The 17,948-nt window shown below is 59.4% G+C and overlaps 3 non-coding genes across 3 annotated transcripts; all 3 read left to right on the top strand.

Moving 5' to 3' along the window:
- Positions 1-3,522: 3,522 nt before the first annotated feature.
- On the top strand, positions 3,523-3,616 carry TRNAI-UAU (transfer RNA isoleucine (anticodon UAU)). Its single transcript has 2 exons — positions 3,523-3,560; positions 3,581-3,616. It is a non-coding gene; the product is annotated as a tRNA-Ile (tRNA).
- A 2,375-nt stretch (positions 3,617-5,991) lies between these two features.
- On the top strand, positions 5,992-6,063 carry TRNAE-CUC (transfer RNA glutamic acid (anticodon CUC)). Its single transcript has one exon. It is a non-coding gene; the product is annotated as a tRNA-Glu (tRNA).
- Positions 6,064-15,606: 9,543 nt separating this feature from the next.
- Positions 15,607-15,700, top strand: TRNAI-UAU (transfer RNA isoleucine (anticodon UAU)). The gene is made up of 2 exons: positions 15,607-15,644; positions 15,665-15,700. It is a non-coding gene; the product is annotated as a tRNA-Ile (tRNA).
- The last annotated feature ends 2,248 nt before the right edge of the window (positions 15,701-17,948 follow it).

Here is a 17,948-nt window from a genome sequence, read left to right as displayed (position 1 = left end):
GCTGAGGAGAAGAAGAGGAAGCCAGAGAGGCTGCCGCGGCTGCGCAAAGAGTAAGTGCGCGCCAGGCCCAGCCCCGGCCTGGAAAACTGGAGTGGCAGCACCTGTCCGAGGTGTGAGGAAGCCCATCTTGGGAGCCATGGGGCTGGGTATGGCGTCCCCTGATTTCTCCTGGCATGGCAATGACCTGGGCTGGACCCTGGTGCCAGGCAGCCCCAAGCTGCATTGCCACTTGAAGGCTGTGGGTACCACCAGCGGGAGCGTGCGTGCAGGGGTTGGTCGAGGGGAGAGGCAGGAGGGCCTCAGCCAGAAGGGGAGAGGGAACTTTCCCTGCTCTTGCAGGCAGCTTTCTGTACGAGCAAGCCACACCCTGCAACTCTTGGAGACTTACCAAGTGCGTCGGGAAGAGTGGAAGCAGAGGGTAGAGCTGAATCGGCAGCGGAATTCCCAAGAGAAGCACTTCCTCTGGTAAATTTCTCCAGCTGGGGGTGCTGTTTCCCCTTCCCCTGCACTGGCCTTCCCTCCACACCCAGGAGCACCCAAGGGGAGGGGAGGGGAAGGGGGTCCGGTCTTTCCCTGGCACCCCTCGTGGGAGAGCAACAGGCTTTGCAGGCTGTGGCCTGGGAGCAGGCACCCTTCCAGCCCAGGGGCAGGGGTTGGGCACTCAGCGGTGGGCTTTCCCTGTGGGACCAGAAAGTTGTGGCTGCCGACGATGAAAGGATTCCTCCAGCGTTTTGGCTCTCCCTTTTCAAACCGCACGCTCCATCCTTGTCTCCCCAAGGCTCCACACCCGGACACCTTGCCCTGTGGGGATCGAGGCCGGCTTGGTGCAAAGTCCCATCCCCGCCTGACTCCTCCGCAGGCTGATTACCGGCACGTGGCACCTTGTCATGTCCTTGCCTTGGACACTAGGGCCCCTGTCCCGTTCCAGAAAGCATAGAGATGCCAGCAGAAGCAGACCCCAGAAGAACCGCCCTGCCCTAGGCCTGCAGCGTTTCCGTGCCCTTCTCCCTGTGCCTAAAACCAAACGGTTCCTTTTTAATGCCCTAGCACTGGGCAGCAGATGGCTCTGCGGGATCAAAGGGAGAGATACCAGGACTTGCTGGCTGCGCAGAAGACGTGTGAACATTGCTGGAAAGTCTGGAAGCGTGGTCCTGAGCCATCTTGCTAGCTGCGGAAGCCTGCCTGGGCCTGAAGAGCGACCAGTCCCAAGGCACTGCAGCTCCAGGGCCAAGTGGAGGCCTGTCAGCGTGGGAGCTCCCTCGGCTGCTGTCAGCGTTGTCTCCATTGCGGCCATGGAGCTCTTAGCAAAGGGGATGTTGAAATCCACCTACAAGGGCCAAAGGAAAAAAAAAGTGGCGTGTACTTGTTCACGGCTGGAGTAACCAGCCTGTGCCTCACAAAGGACAGTGCTGCAGGACAGATGAACAGAAGAGCTGTTAAACCCCCCATGTGCTCCTCCACGGTTTTTGTAGCGCCATAACAGAATAACGCCCGTACACAGACCGCAGCATAGAGACACGCGTGCCACAGAGCGGGGGCGCAAGCAAACCACTGCCTCACTCATTCTAAGGACAGCGCGCGCGCACACACACGCGCCCCTTTCTTCCTTCATTACCCTCCCTAGGACACGCTCAGAGCTCACACCTCTCACTCCCCAAGACCCTCACGCACAGCCAGGACTGCACCGCCAGAGTGCACATGCACCAGCCCAACACATCCCTGACACTGCACACGCATCCGCACACATGCTCACGCTCTCCACACGCACAGAGACACTGCACAGCGGACACACCCCTCACACAGCATGGTGGCCAGGACACACGTACACCTGATGGGCCCACAGCCCCAGGGGTGCTATAGGAGCTGCAGCCCTTCTCCGGATTGTATGGGGAAAGGCTAAGGGCAGAGGAGGAGCTGCTGTGGGGTAGAGCGGTGCGGCAACCTGGGAGTGCAGATGCCTGGCTTTTCTCTGCAGCTGCAGTGCTCTCCAGCCAGGCAAACCTGGGATGGGCCATGTTTGTCCCTGGGCCTCCGTCGGCCCTTGGCTGCTCCTTGTGGCGGCCCCCCCAGGGCTGTGCTCATGTCCTGGTGGGCGCACGGTGTCCCCACCACCCACCTCCTGCCTGCTGCCTGGAGGTGGACGTGCCTCATTTAGACCTTCCTCCTCTCTTGCCGCATGGCTGCGGTTGGTTTTTTTAGCGCTTTCTTGAATTAGGTTTTCAAAGCAGCACCTAGTAGCTTCTTGTAAACTACAGGCAGCTCACAGCTGCTTGACTGCCCTGTCAGCCTTTTTCAAATCCTGGGCTCCTTGAAGCCTGTCCATGCGCCTCCTCTGACCCGGGAACACAGCATCTCCCTGCCCTTCATCAAACACAGGAAGGGGCTTTGTGGATCCTCCCAGAGGAGCGGGTGATGGCCGTGTCCTTTCGGTCTGTTGCTGGGAGAAGCCTCTTCTTCGGTCGTCTTCCTTGTCCCAGTAACGCCTGATGCTCCAAACACTGCACTCTCCCTGCAAGTGCTGCCTCTTACTAAGCACCTGCTTCACTGGCAGACATTCGGCGTAGTAAAGAGGCAAAGGCTTTGGACCGCCTTGCTGCTGCAGGGACCAACAAATTGCCAAGGAGGTCCAGAAGCTGAGTACTCAGCCAGTACTGTTTTGCCCTGCCTGTGCGCTTAGTTGGCAGCTTTCCCTGGCCATGCAACTCATGAAGTGGTGCTGACCCTGATTTCCAGAAAAGTGCTTGTCAGTTTAAAAGAGAAGAACTGGTTTTCAGTGGGGAGTTGGAAGGGCGACGTTCTGCTGCTTTGGGGGACTGCCCGCTGGCTTTTCTGGTGCGGTGACCCTTCTGTCTCGTCTCGCTCTGAGAGCTCCGTGAGGTCCCTCTTGACCCTCCCTGTGTGGAATAGCTACAAGATGCTGCTGCAGAGACTACTGGACTCTGACAGCCAGGCAGGGGTTAGGCCAGAGCCCAGATGCCCTCGGGAGCAGAGCGCAAAGCCAGAAGCCCGTTGGCTCCCCCACGAGATGTGGTTTGGGACCAGTGTTCCCTGCTGCTGCTCTCCGTGTCCTTCTTGGCTGCCTTAGCCCCTCTCCAGCCTCCACTCCCATTGGCCCAGCATGGCTTTGGCTGCTCTGGGTCTGCCCTTACTCACGGTCCCTGTGGCAGTCGGGTGTCCTTCTTCTGCCTCCCCTCGCCCCCTCCCCCGGCTGCCTTCACTACAGGGGCTTTCTGATGCACTCAATGGCCTCACAGGGCTGCCACAGCAGCGACCGCACTGTCCCAGCCCTGGGTCGCCTGTGGCCTCCCTTTTCCTGCCTCTAGCCAGCTAAACCCTGCCGAGGGGCACTTTGCCCTGGCACTCCGTGCCCTGGTGAATGTTGCAAGCCTGGCACGCAATGGCTGCTCCTTGCTGGACGAGACAAAGAGGAAAGCACTTGAGGTGCCCGGTTAATGCTGAAGAGCCATGGTGATCGCAGGCAACAATGGTTGCTCGTGGGCTCCAGTCCGCCTCTCCAAGCGTGCTCCAGTGGCGCAATGGGCCAGCGCGCAGTACTTATACAGCAGTGCTAAGCGGAGGGATGCTGAGGGTGTGAGTTCAAGCCTCACCTGGAGCATGGGCTTTTGATCATGCAGTGCCTCCTCTTCCCTTGGGCGGTGCAGCTTCCTAGCAGTGACATCTGTCTCAAGCCAGACATCCTGGGACCTGCCAATACAGACACCTTGGAACACCAGAAGCGCTCGGGGCCGTTCCAGGCTTGACCTGGGCTCTGCCCGCATAGCACTCGGTTTGGGGCCCCGGAGGCAGAGCTGGGCTCTCCTCCCTTCTCTTCCGCAGAGGATCCAGACCTCTTCTCTTCCGCAGAGGATCCAGAGGGTTTCTTTCCCACAGCCAGCTTACAGCTTGGCCGGAACAGGACTTAAGGCTTCCAGCATGGTGGCATAACCTCAGAAAAGTCACACGCTCCCCCTGAAGAAAAAAAAAAAGCGACTTCTTTCTCCCAGGGAAGAGCTACTTGTGTTGGGGGTCTCTATGGCATGGGATGGCAGTTGCGGGTGGGCTGGGGCTGCAGGGCAGTTTGTGTGTGGAGCTGAGAGTGCCCTGACTGCAACACGGAGAGCAAGGGCAAGGGAAAGGAAAGGTGAAAAGCTGGGCACTTTCCAGGCAGACTCTCTCAGTTCTCAAGCTTGGCCTGGAGAATGGAGAAGCTTGACTGCTTTCCCAGAAGCAGGGGTAGCTGTCACGGCAGCCCCACAGCAGAAGACACTGCACGATCACTAGAAACCAGGAAATCATTTTAGGCACGAGCCCACTGAATGTTTGGAACAGAGAGCACAGAAGAGCTTCCTAGGCCATGGCATCTTTGGAAACAAACCCACTGGCCTACCCTTGCGGGTGCCTCCCGTGTCTTTTCCAACTCTCCTTTTCACCCGGCGGGCTTTGCAAAACCATTGCTGTGACTCGGATTCGGCCACAACGCAGAGTACTAACCACTATACGATCACAGCTGCCCATGTGATTGCCTTTCCTCCTCGGGCCATTTGTCCCTCCTGCCTCCTGCCCTCCTGCCTTCTGCCCTCCTGCGGAGCAGCCAGAGCTGTCAGGTGACGGCAGGCTAGCAGGGAGAAGTCAGAAAATGCGAGTCTGTGTCCTTGCAGAGCAGCACCCGAACAGCGCAAGCCCTCATGTGCCTCCCTGGGAGAGGGGAGGCAAACTCACGCTCTAGATTCACCTTTTCAGAAGTCTCAGTTCTTGGGGATGGCAAAGAACTGGACTGAAGGAAGTTACGGGGCATGTCCAGGGGCTGGCGATGAGGAAAGGACAACTCTGCAAAGAGCGGCCCCGCGTAGCCAGCTGGACAGAGGGTGGTGTAGGGGGGAAGGCAGGTGCATATCACAGGGGATAGGAACTGCTCCGTGCCCAGCCCTGGCTCTTTCTGCTCAAGTGTCCCCTCCACCACGCACCCTGGGGTGCAGTGTGAGCCTGTGGGCGCACCTCCACAAAGAGCGACGGTCCTTTCCCCACTTGCTCTGCTCCTGCTGCTGGGAGAGGTCCTGGCGAGAGGTTGCAGCTGCAGGAGTGCTGCGCTGGGTGGCGGAGGTGGCTCAGCAGAAGGGAGCTGCTCCTCGCCTGAGCTACGTTGCAGCCATGCCCGGCCCTGGCCGCCATGCACCTCGCTGACCCTGCCCTTCCCTGGCTGACCGGGCTCCAGAGCTTGGCCTCAGACCCGTCTCAGCACTTTGGACTTGGCTGGCAACCACTGCTCTGTGCCTGGCCCTCGTTCCTGACACTCAACCAGCTCTCCCTTCTTGCTCGGGTGCTGAGGGCCTGTGCCCTGCCAGGGAGGTCCCTGCCTCACTGGCCTTGCTATGTCCCTCGCAGCCTGCTTGCCTGCCCTCGGAAAGCAGCCCGCTCCCACTGCTGGCTGCCACCTGCAGCAAGAGCGTGCTCACGCTTCGCACTGTGCTGCAAGGACAGCCGGAAGGGGCATCGGTCCCCTGGCGAGAGGCAATCCAGACTTCCCCCAGCCCAACCCATGCACCAGGACAGGAGTGTTGCAGTCTGGTGGGTATAGGTGAGTGGTGCAAGGAGCTGGATTTTGGCTCCGGTTTCTTGGAGAGGTGGGTTTGAAGCCCGTGCTGTCGGGTTTTGTTGTCTCAGGCTGCTGTGATTTGTGCCCAGCTGTGATTTTCTGCTCAGGGACTTTCCAGGTGCAAACCTGTGTCCAGCAGTGACCAGCCTCCCCGCCGACCGCCACCTTGCACTCCCTGGGCCTTCCCGCTGCAGGGTGCCTGCTGCCCAGAGGCTCTGGTTGAGGGCCTCGTTCTCAGAAAGAAGGAGGAATGCCTGCAGAGTTGCCTGGGAAGGCTCGGGCTGCCACGGCAATTTGTCTTCCTGACCGGCTGTGGGGGGCTGTGGTTGGAGGGGTTGGTCCCCTGCAGGGCAGGGCTGGTGCCCACCGGTGGGTGCACAGGCAGGCTGGGCCTCTCCTCCCTGGTGGTCTAGTGGTCAGGATTCGGCACTCTCACTGCCGCGGCCTGGGTTCGATTCCCAGCCAGGGAAAGGCTTAGGGTTAGGGCTAACCCTATTGCCACAGCAAGCGAGGCCTTTCACCTGGGGGGCAGCGTGGAAGGAAGGGGACCCTATCAGACGCACAGGAGCTCTGAGCAGGCACGAGGAACAGGGCGTTTCCTCTGTTGCAACAACAGCCATCCTGGGCTTGCCTGTGCAGCCAGCTCCAGGGCAGCCCTGTCTTCTGCCAAATCCCCTTGCAGAATACCCTTTCCTTAGGGCTCCTGGGAGGCGCTGGGTGACAGAGAAAAGGTCTCTGGGTCTGCGGGACGTGACTCACCTGCCGCAGGAGCTGCCTTGTCTTTCAGTCCTAAGATCCCTGCACTACCCAGTCCCACAGAGGCAGGAGCAGGCGACTCTGCAGTGAAGCTTTGCTCTGCACATGCCAATGAGAGACCCTTCCCATGCTTCCTGGTGCAGACGGGGCCAGAAGGCCCAGGGAGGAGCTGAAATGGGCTCCTGGGCCCATGGGCAGGGTGTGTGGAGCATTGCTGGTCAGGGCCACTGAGGCCCTCAGGGCCCTGACAGCACCCAGGTGTCGCGTCCTGCTGCTACGCCACAGGGGACTCGCAATAACAACCAGTGCTTAGGCCCTGCTGATAGTCACAGCCTGAGCCAGCCCTTGGTTCTGTTACGTCCTGGACAACTCCGGTCACTTTGAAAGAAGCCCTGGAAACAAGCCCACCTGCCCCCCACACTCAGCCATGGCACAGGTGTTCCTCAGTGCAGCGAGATGTTGGTGCACAAGGGGTGGCGCTTAACGCTCCCAGACCCGATTTTGCATTCGCACGGCCTTTGGCACGGTTTGGAGACGGTCCTGGCGGACTCTTGGACAGTGCCCGGGGGGAAAGGAAGTAGCCGTTGCTGAGAGCACAGCTCACCGAGGCAGCACACAGGTGCAGCAGTTTGAGCCAAAGGAGGCTGTGACCTCTCGCAAGCTCTAACAGGCTCCAGCGAGCTCTGTCAGCCATTCCTGAGCACAGGGCGCTTGGAGCTCTAGTTCCACCTAGAGTCGTGATGAGGGAAGGTCAAGCAGCCGTCCAGCAGGTGCCAGCGAGAGACCTGTACCACAAGCGCTGGGCCCAGTACAAGAAAGACATGGCCATGCCGGAGCGAGTCCAGCAAAAGGCCTCCGAGAGGCTTGAGGGATTGAAGCATCCGTCACACGAGCAGAGGCTGAGAGAGCTGGGATTGTTTAGGCGGGAGACGCAAAGGCCCAGAGGGGCTCTTGTCGGTGTGTCTAAATACGCGATGGGGGGAGTAAAGAAGACGGAGCCAGACTCCAGAGCCCAGGCAGACTCCAGACTCCAGAACCCAGAGAGGCTGTGGTATACCTAACCAGCACCAGCCCTTGCTTTGCCGAGGCTCCTCTTTATTCCTTCCTTCCTTTATCCCTTCCTTCCTTCCTTCAGGGCAGAGCTCAGCACAGCCCCTGCGGCCAGCAATGGCAGCGCAGCGTCCCCATCTGGGGCCACCACACTGGTGAGCTCCCCCTCCCCGCCCCCGCCATGGCTCTCGCTGCGCCACGGCGTGGGGTGGGGGCAGCACCCCAAAACAGCCAGCGCAGCTGCCCTTGGCTGAGGTGGGCAAAGCCTGGCAGGGTCTGGGGGAGGGTGTCGCGGGAGGCCTGGCAGCCTCTTGGTGACGCGGGCTGGGGTCACAGTGGGACATGCCGCATCACAGCCACAGCTCCCCTCCCGGCAAAGGGAGCGTGGTGCCTTTTCTGCAGCCTGGCGTCTTCTCCTTTCCAGATTTGATTTGACGCTTCCGGCTGAAAAACAAGAGGCGGAATCTCCCTCCCAGGGATCCCTGAAGTGCACTGAAGAAGAAGGGCAGATGGACAGAACAGGTCATGTCACAGCTGACTTGTGAGAGAGAAGGGAGTGTGCATGCGTGCGTGTGTTCATGCGTGTGTTCCCTTTGTCCTCAGCAGTAGGTGGTTGGAGCCCTGGTCAAGATGCGGTGCCTGGGAGAGTAGACTGCCTCTTTGTGCCTCTATTTACCCCTCGCAGCAAATCTCAAGTGACTCTGGATGGCAGGAGGTCTCAGGGTGGCCCAACAGCAACAAATGCAGCTGGTGCCGCTGAAGGGCAGTTTTGCCCCGGGGCGCTGCGCCCTGGTGGATAGCGCAAGCTCCTCTTTCACTTTAGCACTTTAGGACGTTTGGCGGCGAGGTGTCTATGCTGGAGGGGAGGGGAGGGGGGGTCTACCTCTCTGACGGATCCCAGGCACGTGAATGTGGGGAGAAAGATTGCCTGGAGATGACTGTCAACAGGCTGCTAGCGTGTGCCAAGGACGTCCTAGGGAGCAAGACCTCTTGGAGAGCGTGGCTCCAAGGGGATCAGCCTGTTTGATCCGATGCTGGAGCACATCTGCCTGTCCCAAGTGCTCACAAAGACGCTTGCTGAAGAGCCTTCTCCTTTCCTACTTCCAGGGAGTGTTCCCGTTGCGTGCCTCCTCTCTCAAGAAAGGCCTGTGCCACCCGCGTTATCTGGCGCCGGCCGTAAAAAGCAGAAGGGGCGGAAGAGCAAAGGAAGCAAGTCGTCGGCCAGGTGAGGCTCTTGGAGAAAAGGGCTGAGGGTGCCCTTGTGCTCTTGGAGTTCTTCGAAGGGGTTGCTTCTTCCGTACACTCTGTCAGTGTGACATCTGAAGGGCGGCCAACAAGTCTTTGCATGACTTGGTCTTCCTAGATTGACGGCAAGCCTGTCGCAGGTTTCTGCGAGCCTCTGGTGTCAAGCTTCTCTCTGGTGCCTTTCTTGTTTCCAGGATGGAGACTGAGATGTCGCCTGTGAGACCAGCCTCTTCCTCCAGAGGGTCTCGGAAGGCCGCCAAAGGCCGGGAGGCAAAGGACAGAGCGCGTAACAAGCAGACTGAGGGAAAAGGTAATGTCACAGCTGACTGGTGAGAGAGGTGTGTTTGTTTTCTTTTTGGCCTCCGCAGCACGGGGCTGGAGCCAAGCTGAAAAGGTGATGCCTGGCGGAGTAGGCTGCTTCTCTTGTGCCTCTGCTTACTCATCACGGCAGATCTCAGGGGACTCCTCCTGGAAGGGGCTCTCCGGGCAGTCCTGCAGCACCAACTGCAGCAGCTGCCACTGCTGAGGGGCACTTGGCCCTGGGACTCCATGCCCTGGTGTGTCTTGCAAGCTGCTCCTTAGTTGCAGGAGTCTGTCTGTGCAGCGGCATTTAGGAATTTAGGAAGATCCCTCCGCGCTCTGCGCGGGATCAAAATCCTGCCTTGAGCTGCCAGTGGCGGAGGGGGTCTACCTTTCCCAGGGAAGCAGCGCGCTGGAAAGTGGGGAGGAAGACCACGTGGAGATGAGTGGCGACAGGCTGCGAAGCTGTGCCAAAACGTGGCTTCCTTGTGGAGGCTGGTAATTGCAGGCCTTGTGCTGTGCATCTCCCTAAGCATGTCTTTGGGCTGGATGCGCCAGAAGAGCACGTCTGTGCATGTGAGCGCCTTAGAGATGTGCAGGAATCTGTTCCCCTTCTCGTGTGGAACTATGCCCTCCAGCCCGCAGCCGCCCCAAAGGAGAGGGTACCATGAGGTCACCAGCACCTCCCAGCCAAGCCCCACTTTTTAAGCCTATGGGCTAGAGAAAGCAGGAGAACAGCCACAGTACTCCAGGGCAGAAGGGTGCCCTGCAGAAGTGAAGAGCTGGACAGGATTCTGTGTCAGCCAGGGCCTAAGACCTGCTCGGGAGCAGAGCTCCGAGGCAATCGGGCTCTTTGATCCAAAGCTGGAGCACAGCTGCCTGTCCTTCTTGTTCAAACGCTCACAGAGATGCTTGCTGAAGAGTCTCCGCCCTTCCTACTTCCAGGGAGTCCTCCTGCTGAGCGCCTCCTTTCTCGAGAAAGGCTTTCTCCGCCCACGCTATCTGGGGCCAGCTCAAAGGGAGGGAAAGAATGGAAAACCCGGGCAAACAAGCCAGCTGCCAGGTGAGGCTCTTGGAGCAAAGCATGCCGGTGACCGTGTGCTTTTGGCATTCTGGGAAGGAGTTGTTTCCGTCGCACACGCCGTCGGTATGAACTCTGAAAGGTTGTCAACTCGTGTCACAACGACCGATGTCGATGCAGCAAAGCAGAGGTGTTGCAGCAGCTGAGAAGTTGCAGCAAAGCTGTTCTGCTTTGCTAGACATTTCAAGGGACCTCATTTGGTTGCAGCGTAGATGAGAGCACTTCCCAGAGGAACGTGAAAGTCAGACCATCCTCCCCCACCAACAGAGAGCGGTGTCCGTTTTCCCTGGTTTTTAGGTTGGATTCAATTCACTAGAAGCCTCCCCTTTTCCCATTTCACCCCAAAACAGAGTCTTTCTGACCACCTCACGGCCTTTAGTGCCCCTAGCAGGAGGCGGCTAGCGGGCTCTGCAGGCTCCGGGCGTGGCAAATGGCACTGGTTTTCTCCTCGTGCCATCCAGAGAGGGCCCACACCTGGGCATCCAGAGCTTTCCTTAGGGCCTGTAGGGCCTCATGTGAGTGCTACAGCTGGAGGCGTTCTTCCCTCACTCTTGACGGGATCACAAGGGCTCAAATACACCAAATGCTCCAGCAGCACTGTCTTGTGCTGCAGAGGCTGGCACGCCGCTGCTTGTGAGCACAAGATGGAGAACGGTCTCATCCGGGACTCCGATAACCTCACCCGGCTTGTGTGTTTTCAGCCTGCTGCAAACAGTTTGGGAGAGCTCCTCTCAGGTGGACGAGGACAGCAAGCAGCAAGAACCTCGTCAAGCCAGACCTCGGACTGCAATTCCTGTTTGCAGGCAGCCAAACAGGGCAGAACAGGTAAGCCGAGGAGCGGAGCCGTGGAGGTCTCCAAGTCCGAGTGGTACTGCTGCCCCCCAAAGAGCAGGCCAGGTGGCCATGGTCTTTCAAGCTTGCCTGCCCATGCCTGGCAGGGAGAAGCTGCTGCAAAAAGCCAAAGGGGAGGAGCAGCAATGTGCTGTGGTGGGGGCATGGCTGGGTCGCCCCCTCCCTTGAACTTGCGGGGAAGAAGGCCAACCACAGGCGGGGCTGTGTTTGCAAGAGTGTAGCCAGCCGAGTGAAGGACGCCACGAGTCCTCTCTCTTCAGCCCTTGGGAGACCTCACCTGGAGCCAGCCCTAGGTCCAGGGTGGGGCTCGACCATGCAAGAGAGGCTTTGGAATGCTGGAGCAAATCCAGCGGAGGCTCCCAAGCTGGCCAGCAGGCTGGAGAACCTGGTGTCCAAGGGAGAGGTGGAGAGGACTGTGTTTGTTCAGCCCATAGAAGAGAAGGCTCAAGGGTCCATCGCCTTGCTGTCTGCAGCTACCCGGGGGAAAGGCTAGAGGTAACTTAGCCAGCTCTTCTCAGAGGCGCACAGTGACAGGGTGAGAGGCACAAGACGTAGAGTTGCAAAAAGGCAGATTCCGGCTAGCTGTTGGGAGGCGCGTTTCCACCATGAAGGTGGTCAAAGTTTGGAACAGGGCCCAGAGAGGCTGTGGGACTTCTACCCTTGGAGTTATTCAACCCTCAGGTGGACACAGCCCGGGCAGCCTGCTCTAACTGGCCCCGCTTGGAGCGGGGCCTTGGACGAGAGTTCTCCAGAGGTCCCCTCCAACCGACCCCGTTCAGTGGTTCCGTGCTGGGGTCTGACTGGTGGAACCCCACGGGAGCGTTTGATTTCACGGTTGCAGCGCTGAAAAACGGTCATTCCTTGCCCTCATTCACCCTGTCACGAGCGATGTCAGCAAGAGAGAATGGAGCCAGCAAGCAACGGTGGTGAATCCCGGCCAGGGTCCCTGCCTGCGGCAGTGCTTGGCATGGGGGTTTCTGAGGCCAGAGCAGAGCAAGTGTGCGGGAGGACGCACAGGCCCCGCAGTTGCTGGCTTCTCCAGGGCTGAGAGGTGAGAGCGCCTGAGGGAGGTCAGAAGCAGCCTCAAATTTGTCCTCTGGCCCCAATGCAGGCTTGGCGGCATCAGGAAACGCTGCCCGAGCTTCAGCCACACTCACCAGTGCCGTGGCTTGGGAAAGAGGAGAGCGCTGCTGCCTTCCTGCCCCGAGCTGAGGAGAAGAAGAGGAAGCCAGAGAGGCTGCCGCGGCTGCGCAAAGAGTAAGTGCGCGCCAGGCCCAGCCCCGGCCTGGAAAACTGGAGTGGCAGCACCTGTCCGAGGTGTGAGGAAGCCCATCTTGGGAGCCATGGGGCTGGGTATGGCGTCCCCTGATTTCTCCTGGCATGGCAATGACCTGGGCTGGACCCTGGTGCCAGGCAGCCCCAAGCTGCATTGCCACTTGAAGGCTGTGGGTACCACCAGCGGGAGCGTGCGTGCAGGGGTTGGTCGAGGGGAGAGGCAGGAGGGCCTCAGCCAGAAGGGGAGAGGGAACTTTCCCTGCTCTTGCAGGCAGCTTTCTGTACGAGCAAGCCACACCCTGCAACTCTTGGAGACTTACCAAGTGCGTCGGGAAGAGTGGAAGCAGAGGGTAGAGCTGAATCGGCAGCGGAATTCCCAAGAGAAGCACTTCCTCTGGTAAATTTCTCCAGCTGGGGGTGCTGTTTCCCCTTCCCCTGCACTGGCCTTCCCTCCACACCCAGGAGCACCCAAGGGGAGGGGAGGGGAAGGGGGTCCGGTCTTTCCCTGGCACCCCTCGTGGGAGAGCAACAGGCTTTGCAGGCTGTGGCCTGGGAGCAGGCACCCTTCCAGCCCAGGGGCAGGGGTTGGGCACTCAGCGGTGGGCTTTCCCTGTGGGACCAGAAAGTTGTGGCTGCCGACGATGAAAGGATTCCTCCAGCGTTTTGGCTCTCCCTTTTCAAACCGCACGCTCCATCCTTGTCTCCCCAAGGCTCCACACCCGGACACCTTGCCCTGTGGGGATCGAGGCCGGCTTGGTGCAAAGTCCCATCCCCGCCTGACTCCTCCGCAGGCTGATTACCGGCACGTGGCACCTTGTCATGTCCTTGCCTTGGACACTAGGGCCCCTGTCCCGTTCCAGAAAGCATAGAGATGCCAGCAGAAGCAGACCCCAGAAGAACCGCCCTGCCCTAGGCCTGCAGCGTTTCCGTGCCCTTCTCCCTGTGCCTAAAACCAAACGGTTCCTTTTTAATGCCCTAGCACTGGGCAGCAGATGGCTCTGCGGGATCAAAGGGAGAGATACCAGGACTTGCTGGCTGCGCAGAAGACGTGTGAACATTGCTGGAAAGTCTGGAAGCGTGGTCCTGAGCCATCTTGCTAGCTGCGGAAGCCTGCCTGGGCCTGAAGAGCGACCAGTCCCAAGGCACTGCAGCTCCAGGGCCAAGTGGAGGCCTGTCAGCGTGGGAGCTCCCTCGGCTGCTGTCAGCGTTGTCTCCATTGCGGCCATGGAGCTCTTAGCAAAGGGGATGTTGAAATCCACCTACAAGGGCCAAAGGAAAAAAAAAGTGGCGTGTACTTGTTCACGGCTGGAGTAACCAGCCTGTGCCTCACAAAGGACAGTGCTGCAGGACAGATGAACAGAAGAGCTGTTAAACCCCCCATGTGCTCCTCCACGGTTTTTGTAGCGCCATAACAGAATAACACCCGTACACAGACCGCAGCATAGAGACACGCGTGCCACAGAGCGGGGGCGCAAGCAAACCACTGCCTCACTCATTCTAAGGACAGCGCGCGCGCACACACACGCGCCCCTTTCTTCCTTCATTACCCTCCCTAGGACACGCTCAGAGCTCACACCTCTCACTCCCCAAGACCCTCACGCACAGCCAGGACTGCACCGCCAGAGTGCACATGCACCAGCCCAACACATCCCTGACACTGCACACGCATCCGCACACATGCTCACGCTCTCCACACGCACAGAGACACTGCACAGCGGACACACCCCTCACACAGCATGGTGGCCAGGACACACGTACACCTGATGGGCCCACAGCCCCAGGGGTGCTATAGGAGCTGCAGCCCTTCTCCGGATTGTATGGGGAAAGGCTAAGGGCAGAGGAGGAGCTGCTGTGGGGTAGAGCGGTGCGGCAACCTGGGAGTGCAGATGCCTGGCTTTTCTCTGCAGCTGCAGTGCTCTCCAGCCAGGCAAACCTGGGATGGGCCATGTTTGTCCCTGGGCCTCCGTCGGCCCTTGGCTGCTCCTTGTGGCGGCCCCCCCAGGGCTGTGCTCATGTCCTGGTGGGCGCACGGTGTCCCCACCACCCACCTCCTGCCTGCTGCCTGGAGGTGGACGTGCCTCATTTAGACCTTCCTCCTCTCTTGCCGCATGGCTGCGGTTGGTTTTTTTAGCGCTTTCTTGAATTAGGTTTTCAAAGCAGCACCTAGTAGCTTCTTGTAAACTACAGGCAGCTCACAGCTGCTTGACTGCCCTGTCAGCCTTTTTCAAATCCTGGGCTCCTTGAAGCCTGTCCATGCGCCTCCTCTGACCCGGGAACACAGCATCTCCCTGCCCTTCATCAAACACAGGAAGGGGCTTTGTGGATCCTCCCAGAGGAGCGGGTGATGGCCGTGTCCTTTCGGTCTGTTGCTGGGAGAAGCCTCTTCTTCGGTCGTCTTCCTTGTCCCAGTAACGCCTGATGCTCCAAACACTGCACTCTCCCTGCAAGTGCTGCCTCTTACTAAGCACCTGCTTCACTGGCAGACATTCAGCGTAGTAAAGAGGCAAAGGCTTTGGACCGCCTTGCTGCTGCAGGGACCAACAAATTGCCAAGGAGGTCCAGAAGCTGAGTACTCAGCCAGTACTGTTTTGCCCTGCCTGTGCGCTTAGTTGGCAGCTTTCCCTGGCCATGCAACTCATGAAGTGGTGCTGACCCTGATTTCCAGAAAAGTGCTTGTCAGTTTAAAAGAGAAGAACTGGTTTTCAGTGGGGAGTTGGAAGGGCGACGTTCTGCTGCTTTGGGGGACTGCCCGCTGGCTTTTCTGGTGCGGTGACCCTTCTGTCTCGTCTTGCTCTGAGAGCTCCGCGAGGTCCCTCTTGACCCTCCCTGTGTGGAATAGCTACAAGATGCTGCTGCAGAGACTACTGGACTCTGACAGCCAGGCAGGGGTTAGGCCAGAGCCCAGATGCCCTCGGGAGCAGAGCGCAAAGCCAGAAGCCCGTTGGCTCCCCCACGAGATGTGGTTTGGGACCAGTGTTCCCTGCTGCTGCTCTCCGTGTCCTTCTTGGCTGCCTTAGCCCCTCTCCAGCCTCCACTCCCATTGGCCCAGCATGGCTTTGGCTGCTCTGGGTCTGCCCTTACTCACGGTCCCTGTGGCAGTCGGGTGTCCTTCTTCTGCCTCCCCTCGCCCCCTCCCCCGGCTGCCTTCACTACAGGGGCTTTCTGATGCACTCAATGGCCTCACAGGGCTGCCACAGCAGCGACCTCACTGTCCCAGCCCTGGGTCGCCTGTGGCCTCCCTTTTCCTGCCTCTAGCCAGCTAAACCCTGCCGAGGGGCACTTTGCCCTGGCACTCCGTGCCCTGGTGAATGTTGCAAGCCTGGCTCGCAATGGCTGCTCCTTGCTGGACGAGACAAAGAGGAAAGCACTTGAGGTGCCCGGTTAATGCTGAAGAGCCATGGTGATCGCAGGCAACAATGGTTGCTCGTGGGCTCCAGTCCGCCTCTCCAAGCGTGCTCCAGTGGCGCAATGGGCCAGCGCGCAGTACTTATACAGCAGTGCTAAGCGGAGGGATGCTGAGGGTGTGAGTTCAAGCCTCACCTGGAGCATGGGCTTTTGATCATGCACTGCCTCCTCTTCCCTTGGGCGGTGCAGCTTCCTAGCAGTGACATCTGTCTCAAGCCAGACATCCTGGGACCTGCCAATACAGACACCTTGGAACACCAGAAGCGCTCGGGGCCGTTCCTGGCTTGACCTGGGCTCTGCCCGCATAGCACTCGGTTTGGGGCCCCGGAGGCAGAGCTGGGCTCTCCTCCCTTCTCTTCCGCAGAGGATCCAGACCCCACTCAGGGCGCAGATGCTAACATTTTCCTTTGCTCTTCAGCATTTGCCCTCCAGGCGGACACTCTCCCAGCACCAGCTGCCCAGCCTCACTGTGGCAGAGCCTTCCTAGCCAGCCTTTCCCCCTGCAGCCAGGCCAGGAGGAAGCACTCCTGGCTCTCTACACGCGAGCACTGCGGTGGAGCTGCAGGCAAAAGCTGCTGCCTCACAGTGCCTCTCACTCTGCAGCAGGCAAGGGAGAAAGGCAGCTCTGCCTTTCCAGGGAGGGTTTCTTTCCCACAGCCAGCTTACAGCTTGGCCGGAACAGGACTTAAGACTTCCAGCAAGGTGGCATAACCTCAGAAAAGTCACACGCTCCCCCTGAAGAAAAAAAAAAAGCGACTTCTTTCTCCCAGGGAAGAGCTACTTGTGTTGGGGGTCTCTATGGCGTGGGATGGCAGTTGCGGGTGGGCTGGGGCTGCAGGGCAGTTTGTGTGTGGAGCTGAGAGTGCCCTGACTGCAACACGGAGAGCAAGGGCAAGGGAAAGGAAAGGTGAAAAGCTGGGCACTTTCCAGGCAGAGTCTCTCAGTTCTCAAGCTTGGCCTGGAGAATGGAGAAGCTTGACTGCTTTCCCAGAAGCAGGGGTAGCTGTCACGGCAGCCCCCCAGCAGAAGACACTGCACGATCACTAGAAACCAGGAAATCATTTTAGGCACGAGCCCACTGAATGTTTGGAACAGAGAGCACAGAAGAGCTTCCTAGGCCATGGCATCTTTGGAAACAAACCCACTGGCCTACCCTTGCGGGTGCCTCCCGTGTCTTTTCCAACTCTCCTTTTCACCCGGCGGGCTTTGCAAAACCATTGCTGTGACTCGGATTCGGCCACAACGCAGAGTACTAACCACTATACGATCACAGCTGCCCATGTGATTGCCTTTCCTCCTCGGGCCATTTGTCCCTCCTGCCTCCTGCCCTCCTGCCTTCTGCCCTCCTGCGGAGCAGCCAGAGCTGTCAGGTGACGGCAGGCTAGCAGGGAGAAGTCAGAAAATGCGAGTCTGTGTCCTTGCAGAGCAGCACCCGAACAGCGCAAGCCCTCATGTGCCTCCCTGGGAGAGGGGAGGCAAACTCACGCTCTAGATTCACCTTTTCAGAAGTCTCAGTTCTTGGGGATGGCAAAGAACTGGACTGAAGGAAGTTACGGGGCATGTCCAGGGGCTGGCGATGAGGAAAGGACAACTCTGCAAAGAGCGGCCCCGCGTAGCCAGTGGACAGAGGGTGGTGTAGGGGGGAAGGCAGGTGCATATCACAGGGGATACGAACTGCTCCGTGCCCAGCCCTGGCTCTTTCTGCTCAAGTGTCCCCTCCACCACGCACCCTGGGGTGCAGTGTGAGCCTGTGGGCGCACCTCCACAAAGAGCGACGGTCCTTTCCCCACTTGCTCTGCTCCTGCTGCTGGGAGAGGTCCTGGCGAGAGGTTGCAGCTGCAGGAGTGCTGCGCTGGGTGGCGGAGGTGGCTCAGCAGAAGGGAGCTGCTCCTCGCCTGAGCTACGTTGCAGCCATGCCCGGCCCTGGCCGCCATGCACCTCGCTGACCCTGCCCTTCCCTGGCTGACCGGGCTCCAGAGCTTGGCCTCAGACCCGTCTCAGCACTTTGGACTTGGCTGGCAACCACTGCTCTGTGCCTGGCCCTCGTTCCTGACACTCAACCAGCTCTCCCTTCTTGCTCGGGTGCTGAGGGCCTGTGCCCTGCCAGGGAGGTCCCTGCCTCACTGGCCTTGCTATGTCCCTCGCAGCCTGCTTGCCTGCCCTCGGAAAGCAGCCCGCTCCCACTGCTGGCTGCCACCTGCAGCAAGAGCGTGCTCACGCTTCGCACTGTGCTGCAAGGACAGCCGGAAGGGGCATCGGTCCCCTGGCGAGGGGCAATCCAGACTTCCCCCAGCCCAACCCATGCACCAGGACAGGAGTGTTGCAGTCTGGTGGGTATAGGTGAGTGGTGCAAGGAGCTGGATTTTGGCTCCGGTTTCTTGGAGAGGTGGG

The sequence above is a fragment of the Struthio camelus genome, chromosome 10 (assembly GCF_040807025.1).
Source record: "Struthio camelus isolate bStrCam1 chromosome 10, bStrCam1.hap1, whole genome shotgun sequence".
Taxonomy (NCBI): Eukaryota; Metazoa; Chordata; class Aves; order Struthioniformes; family Struthionidae; genus Struthio; species Struthio camelus.
Note: the sequence above shows the minus strand (reverse complement) of the source record. Positions and strands in the feature narration are given on the sequence as shown.